The sequence below is a fragment of the Tupaia chinensis genome, unplaced genomic scaffold (assembly GCF_000334495.1).
Source record: "Tupaia chinensis unplaced genomic scaffold, TupChi_1.0 Scaffold000458_2, whole genome shotgun sequence".
In the NCBI taxonomy this organism is placed as follows: Eukaryota; Metazoa; Chordata; class Mammalia; order Scandentia; family Tupaiidae; genus Tupaia; species Tupaia belangeri.
Genome location: NW_006159967.1, coordinates 73,432 through 81,210, shown reverse-complemented (window position 1 = coordinate 81,210; position 7,779 = coordinate 73,432).

Below are 7,779 nucleotides of genomic sequence, written 5' to 3'. Positions count from 1 at the left end.
CTTAGCTAAGATTACAGGTGTGCACCTCCTGTCCAGTCTAAGAACTGAACCGGGTCCTCCTGTGTGGCCCAGCCTTATGCAGCGGTGCCCTAACCACTGTGCCATTACGACTGGGTATAAATGTTGAGTATTTTTTAGAAATGCTTAATGCCCACTGGAAGAAAGTAAATGTCTGAATTAGGAATTCTGTCTTTAGCTGTTCATCAACCTTTTAATTTGAATCAGACACTGATGACTAGTGATTTTTAAAAAGTTTTATTTACTTTTTTTAATGAAAGAGTGGTACTCTCTATAGGGTCTTCATGCTGCAGTTCTCCCCAAGCTCCTGCAGCCAGTCAGGATCACAGGAATGTCTGCAGGCACTCTCAGGCATGCTCAGGGAGCTCTGGATATACACTCTGAGTCTTCCCACATGATCTCCTGTGCTGTGCAGCAGCACTCCCACTGCCTGTGCCACTAAAATTACCTGTGCCCAGTAATTTTTTATTCCCCCACAGTTTTCTTCTGCATTCCCTTGCCTTTAGAGAAAAGTTAAGAAAGCCCATCCTTTTGACTGTTCATAACATGAATTTAACATTTTACTTTCTCTATGTAACCATGTAAATGTGAATTTATATTTCTTTCCATAATTAGCATAATTTAAGGCTATAACCTGACTTATTCCACCGATTGACAGGCAATTATACATTTGTTGGTATTCTAGTGTAAACATGTTATATTTGACTGAGCCAAATCTCTGTCTAAATTTAGAGAGCTGTATACTTGCACATTTCTTGTTTCTTTTGAAATTATATCATTTCTATATTATTGTTTATTTTCTTAAAGAATTAAATTTTTATTCTTATAATTCTGCTGTGATTCGTACACAAATTTAGAAATTTTAGGTCACAGCAGGTAATTTTTGGAGACTCAAATTCAGTTCAGATCCCATTTATATGGTAGGTTCTTCGTTATTACTCTAAACGTGTCTCTTCTCTCCCGTCCATGAATTTCAATAACTTTTATTTATTTAATCAATTTATTCATTGCATCCATTTAATGTAATGAATTCCACATTCTGTTATGCTTGGTGGGATTTGTAAAGATGTATTAAATTGCTGCCCTACTAGGAGAGCTTGTTCCTCTTACTGGGTCAACGGTTGTTTCAAGGTGGAGCTGTCATTTGAGGTGAGCTTGAGGGAACTGCAGTAGAAAGTCAAATGCGCAAAGATTATTCAGGGACCGATGAGTCCTCTTCACATAGGAAAAGGTGTAGTCCTGTACCTGTAGGCTTCCATGTTTGAGGATGGTTCTACTTTTCCTTCACACTAGCTTGATGGTTCAGCTGGGTTTAGAACTTTGGGTTGGAAACCATTTTCCCCCAGAACATTTCAGAAGGCATTGCCTCACTGCCTTCTAGCTTCTATGGAACTGAGAAATCCTTCACAGTCTGAATCTTTAATGTTTTGTATAATACCTTTCCCCACTTCCTCTGAAAGTGTATAGGATCCTCCCTTCCTTGGGGATCTGAAACTTCACGGTGACATATGTGTGGGTTTATTGTCACCCATTGTGTGGGCCTTTTGTATCCTCTTTTAGTCTTCTGTTCTGAGAAATCATCTTAAATTTTCTCTTCCTTTTTGTTTTCTCTGTTCTTTCATTTTAGAATTATTTGGATGTTGGACCTCTTGCACTTATTGTAATTTTCCTATTCTTATCATTTTGCCCACTTTTCATCCTTTTGTCTTTATTTTTCTAGGGGTTTGTGCCATAGGGCACATGTGCTTGCCAGAGAGAGAGAGAGAAAGACAGAGACAGAGATAGTGAGAGAGGAAAGTGAGAAATCACCCCAAAGAAGGCTGGCCACACTGCAATGTCTTCTCCTCCATTCTCTTTCCGGTATCTTGGGCATGCACGTATAAGCGCCCAGCATGATTTTCAAGCCACCAGGTTGAACCACAGTTGGCCATGTGGGAGTCCAGCAATGCAACAGCTACGCCATCTGTTGGCCCCCACCATCCTCTTGTCTTTTCATCCTGTTTTATGGGAGATTTTCCTCAGCTTTATTTTTCAGCTCTTCTAATGCATTTTTCACTTCTTTATATGTAGATACATACACACAGGAGAGAGAGAGAGAGAGAGAGGGAGGGAGAGAACAAGCTGACTGGAACCACTGTGTTGGGGAATGGGGCTTGTCAGCTGTGGGCTTCACTATGTAAGTAGGCTGTCCATTTTGTTGGTAACCCTGACATCGGAATCTTTAAGTCATTTCTCTCAACTTTGTCATATCCCCAGGGAATTCTTCCAATGGCAAGTTGGAGCCCTGACTGCCAGAACCCAGGAGCTCCATTGAGCAGGAAGACTGAGAACTTCTTAATAGTTTTGTAAAATACTTTGTAATATTATGTAAACTTACTTGCGGTACTCTTGTTTTTAATAATATCCCCTGCCTTCAGTTATACTTGGGTCTTCTATTTCACACATTCTCTGTGTCATCCTCTGAATAAACCTCCAGTCTCATTCCAGGGTGGAGAGGGCAGATGCTGGACTATCCTGAGCTGAAGCTATTAGGAGCGGTGATGTTGTGATGGGCAGGGGAGGAAGGGAAGCTCAGTGATTGCAAAGCAGATTTTCAATCCATTCGTTTTTAGCCTTATCGTTACCCTGGCATCCAGACGATATCTTTGAGTCATTTGAGGATTATTTGTTCAAGTGGGTTGATTTTCAACTTTTCCCACTTAGGGTTGTGCTAAATCAGTTTTCACTTGTCCATCTGCTTTCTCTCTCACCAAGTTTTGCAGCTCCTGTCTTCTCTTGCATTTTATCCTTGTAGTTGTATGCCGTTTTAGAAATCTCTTTACTTTATTAGCAATGAGTAAAGCTAAAAGTATATGTGTAGTCAGCCATTTTAAATTGGGAGTTTAGGGAATTAACACTTCACATAGGTGATAAAAGAATTAATATCATAATTTAAGAACTATTAGTTAAAGGCCAGCCTGTAGTGCAGTGTTAAGCACTGTGCACTGGGAACCAGATGCCGCATGACTGACCGCAGCTTAAATCCTGGCCCCAGTGGCTTGAAAAATACGCTGCCATATGTGCTTGGTGACCAAACTCCTGACAGGGTGGAGAAATGGAGGAAAAAAGGGATTGCATCATGACTATGTGCCATTGGTGGGTGCTGTCTTCCTCTCTATCTGGTTAGTGCACGCACTCTCTGGCAATAAAAAAATAAATAAAAATGAACACTTAAAAGTTTGCTAATATTCATGGCTTGGGGGCTCTATTTTAAGAGACACTCCTTTTGATGACTTTCCCAAAAGAAATCAGAAGACGCTTAAGTAGATGATTTTTCAAGTCTCCTGTTTCTTTACTGTTTTAGTATAACTCTGCTCTCTTTGTGCTCTAAATAATACAGGGACTACTTCATGAGTATAAATGATTTAAATTGTTTAGTGGTATTTATTTGTAAAGTGAATTATCTTACAAATATAGTAATTTAACAGATAGTCAAGTGCATATATATCCATATAGGAGGCCCCTGTCTAAATAGCTAAAGTCAGTGCTTCAGAATTACTATTAGTTGAGAAAAATAATTTTTCATGTTAAAGGATACATTCTGGAAATTTCCTCAAGTGCCTGAGGAGTTACCAGAGAGTTTTCTTGTGGGAAAAATGACAGATTCATGAGAAATGCGATTAAATACCAAAGTTTATGTTTAGGTGCTGTAGGAAAAAATCACAGTAGAGAGAACTGTGTGGGCCAGAATAGCAAACAATGCCTCATCTCTGCCTTTTGTCACAAATGCACATTTAAAATTGAACTCCTTATTGATTCATAGAGCCCCATAAAGATCTAAGTAACCTTCAGAGTCCCCATTTCTCTGGGTGTTTCTATCCCGTCCTGCCTGTAATTCATTATAGTAAATCCCCAGTTTGTCCTTTCAGGTCTAGCATTTCAGTGATTTTAGTTAAGCACCTACTATGTGCCAGGTTATTGTACAGAGATTTGGGACTGAATAAGGCTCCTGAAGTCTCTATCCCTGTGTGGGTATAGTAGACATAGACATTGTATGTTTCAGGAAAAAACTGGTACGTGTTAGGAAAAGTGTGTGCACAGGATCCCAAGGTCACATGGAGGATTGATGCTGAGCCTGCCTGGGGAAAAGACAGGAAGGTATGTGGGCAGACTTTAGTGTAGAAGAAGTGTAAGTGGCAGGGCTGAGACTATTTTCACTACAGGTGAAACCGCATTGGTAAACAGAAGTAAAGGCTCAAAAGCTATTTTATTAATTTGGTAAATATTTATTGAGTGTCAACCATGTGCCGGGAACTTTTTTCTGTCTGGGTGCAGCAATGAATGGAACACGTGGAAATCCTTTCCTTAAAGGGCAGGGACCATACTTATGAGTATGATGAACAGGTAGTTTGTGAAGTCTTGATTGCGGGTAATAAGAACTAAGGAATGTTATAAAGCAGATTGATGGAATTGGGGATCCATCAATTGGACCCTGATCTGGGCTTGAGTGATTTTCCCATTGTATTTCACAGAACCGTGGGGGCTGCTGAGATGTATTTGTTCCGAATTTTATTTTTTTAGTATGTTTTAAAACATCTCAGAGACAGCCTGCGCAAACATTCATGTTACATTTTAAGATTTACAAGTTAGATACCACCAAAGCATAAACTTGTGCCACCACAATAGCTTATATTTGAAAAAGGCCTAGTTTTTTACATTTTTTGTTTGCATTAATTGACTTCATGACAGAATTTTAGCCACTTAAACCTAAAGAGCAATTTCGTTTTATGAAGCATGTCACTTACATATTTTATGTATTGAGTATCTACTGCTGAACTTACTTGAAAATTACCTGTAGGTATTCGAAGTGCTTTAACTCTTGGGTTGTCATAGTTGCTTGTAGTATCTTCAAATACTCTCCCTTCTAATCTCTTACATACCATTTCTGGAGTTAATTTCCTTTTTTTTTTTTTGTATTTGTTATTTTGAAATAATGGTTCCTGGTTTACAATTATTTGTACATCTTTGTGGGGTGTAACATGGTTTTTTTCAAGACATACATTTAGCGTTAATATTCAGACTAAGAATATAAACATACTCATCGTCTTTCACATTGAGCATGACATGATGTTGCCCACATTCAGTTATAATTCTATTTTTTTTCTTTTGAAGTGTATATGACAATTCATTTTCTTTGAATTGTCAGCAATATGTTTACTCAGTAGTGGTATACAGTTCCATAATCTAGTCTACTCCTTTTTTTCCCCCTTAAAACACTGAAGCTTTTAATTAAATGTTTGAAACCCAAACCCTCTTGTGGAGGAAAGCAGACGTAGATATCGGGTACAGCTCTGCCACACAAAGCTCGATGACCTTAAACAAGTCTTGGTTTTCTCAGCTGGAAGTATTTTCTTTGCTGAGTTTTTATTCCCATGGCTTTCCCCCCTGGCTTTTGGTGGTCTTTTCCATCTGCCAGCAGCTTATTCCACCCACCTTTTTCTTCCCACTGATCTCCACCTATATTACCTGCCCTCATCTGGACATCTTCTTCAGCCTCATCTCTTCTCATCCCCAGTGTACACATCATTTGCTGATCATTTACGTTCTGCATGTATTCTTGTTTTCTTTTTTTTTTTTGGAGAGGTTGTTGCTATAGGGCGCGTGCGCTCGCCAGCCAGACAGAGAGAGACATAGAGACAGAAAGCGAGAAATCACCCCCAAGGGAGGATGGCCACACCTCAATCCCTTCTCCTCCATTCTCCTCTCGGGATCTTGGGCACGCACGCACACACGCCCGGCATGAGTTTTAAGCCACCGGGTCCGGGACACAAACCGTGGTCAACTACATGGGAGTCCAGCGACATAGCCATTACGCCAACTGCTGGTCCCCAGGTTCTGCATGTATTCTTGTTATTTTTCCAGCCCACACTTGCCTCGTTGGCTCATTGACTTAAATTCTGCACATTCAAATAAAATAGTCTCCTGGAATGTATGGTTAAAAATTTTTGGAAGAGCAAATAGCAGTACCGAATAACACAGAATTAAGGTGGATTGAGACCTGGGAACAAGTTATTCTATTTATCGAGAGCTGTGCTGTCTAGTACAGGAGCCACTAGCTAGGTGAGGCTATTTCAATTAAAATTGGTTAGAATGAAGTACAATGAAACATTCAGTTTTTCAGTCTCACCAGTCACATTTCAGTTATTTTGGCTGCTGGCCTCTCTATCAATGCAGGTATAGACTATTTCAATCATTGCAGAAAGGTCTGTTGGTCAGTGCTGGTCACGGATGATTTGAGAGTTCTATTTCAGGGACTTGTGGAGGAGAAACATATTTGTAGATGATTCAGAAGGAAATCTTTGATGGAGAAACGGAATGATGGGGGCCAGGAGTTAGTGTACTAGTTAAGGTTCTGGACTCCTACATGACCAACTGTGGTTCAAGTCTCAGACTTGGTGGCTTGAAAATCAGGCCAGACACTTGTGCATATGTGCCCAAAATCCCAAGAGGAGACTGGAGGAGAAGGGGTTGCAGTGTGACCATGCCCCCCCCCAGGGGGTGATTTCTCGCTTTCCCTCGCTCTTTCCGTGTCTCTCTCCAGCAAGAGTATGTGTCCTATGGCAAAAACCTTAAAAAAAGAAAAATAAGTGATGAATAAAGATAATTGAATCTAGAGGTCTGACGGTGGCAAGGAGAGACAGAGGGAAAAACGCAGTCCCCAATATAAAGAGCGGCACGTATATGACAGAGAAGTGAAAAGAATATTCACAAAGGTAAACAAAGTTTGAAGACTGGATCTGTTCTAGACTTTGAAAGAAGAGCATGTAGGAGGAGGTAGACATATTGGAAGTTGAGAAGAACATGTACAACAGGATGTTGAAATAGATTTCATTCTGTTTTGAGTTTTGGCAAAATAATCAGTTTTGCAGTGATAGTCACATTCCTTAGTGAAGGTTTGTAACTTTCAACATCTTGAAAGCATGATTGAGGTTGCAGAGGCCAAGGCAGGGACTCAGAGGACAGGGGGGAAGGGGATGATTCCATCTCCCTTCAAGCTGGGTGAGGGGGTTGGAAGGAGACTGGCTCTCTTGATTTGTTCTGTGTCCTGAAGGCTCTGGAGACAACCTAGATAAAAAGGTTTAGGTCAGATGCTTGCTGGAGCTAAACCTGCCTGCGTGGCTGCAGAACAAGGAGAGGCAGCTACACTGGGAGCCAACTGTGCTTTCTCTGCAAACAAGGCAGTAGGTTCTGTTTTTAGGAGAGGGCCTGGTGGTCTTTTAAAAAGTGGCCCTGCCCAAGAGCTCTTCCTGCCAAGGACAATGTGACCTTCACAGTAGGACCTGGAAGTCTACCCATCAGATGCAGGTGTTGGAGAGTGGACAGCATTCTAAGTGCTCATATGGAGGGGAGTTATTGCTGGAGTCCTGGGACTTGCAAAAGGCAGCCTGCAGCAGGGAAATCTCTGCAGAACCAATGAAGAGGCCCCACTTGAGGATCAGACATGACAAGTGAATTGAAGGAAAGAGCGGATAGATCTAGGAGAAGATGCTGTGCTTGGAACAGCTCCCACCGGATGAAGAAAGGGACTTAACTTTGAATAAACTGAGGTTTCCCTTACTGAAATGTAAAAATATTTCAAGATTAGAGGTCACCCAGAGGACTTCAGTTTTTAGAGAATAACTGAAAAAGCCTTACATCACATTTTATCCAGGACAAGAAATGAATCAGATTGGTTTTTTTTTTTTTTTTTTTTTTTTTTCTTTGGACTCTTTGGGGTCCCTC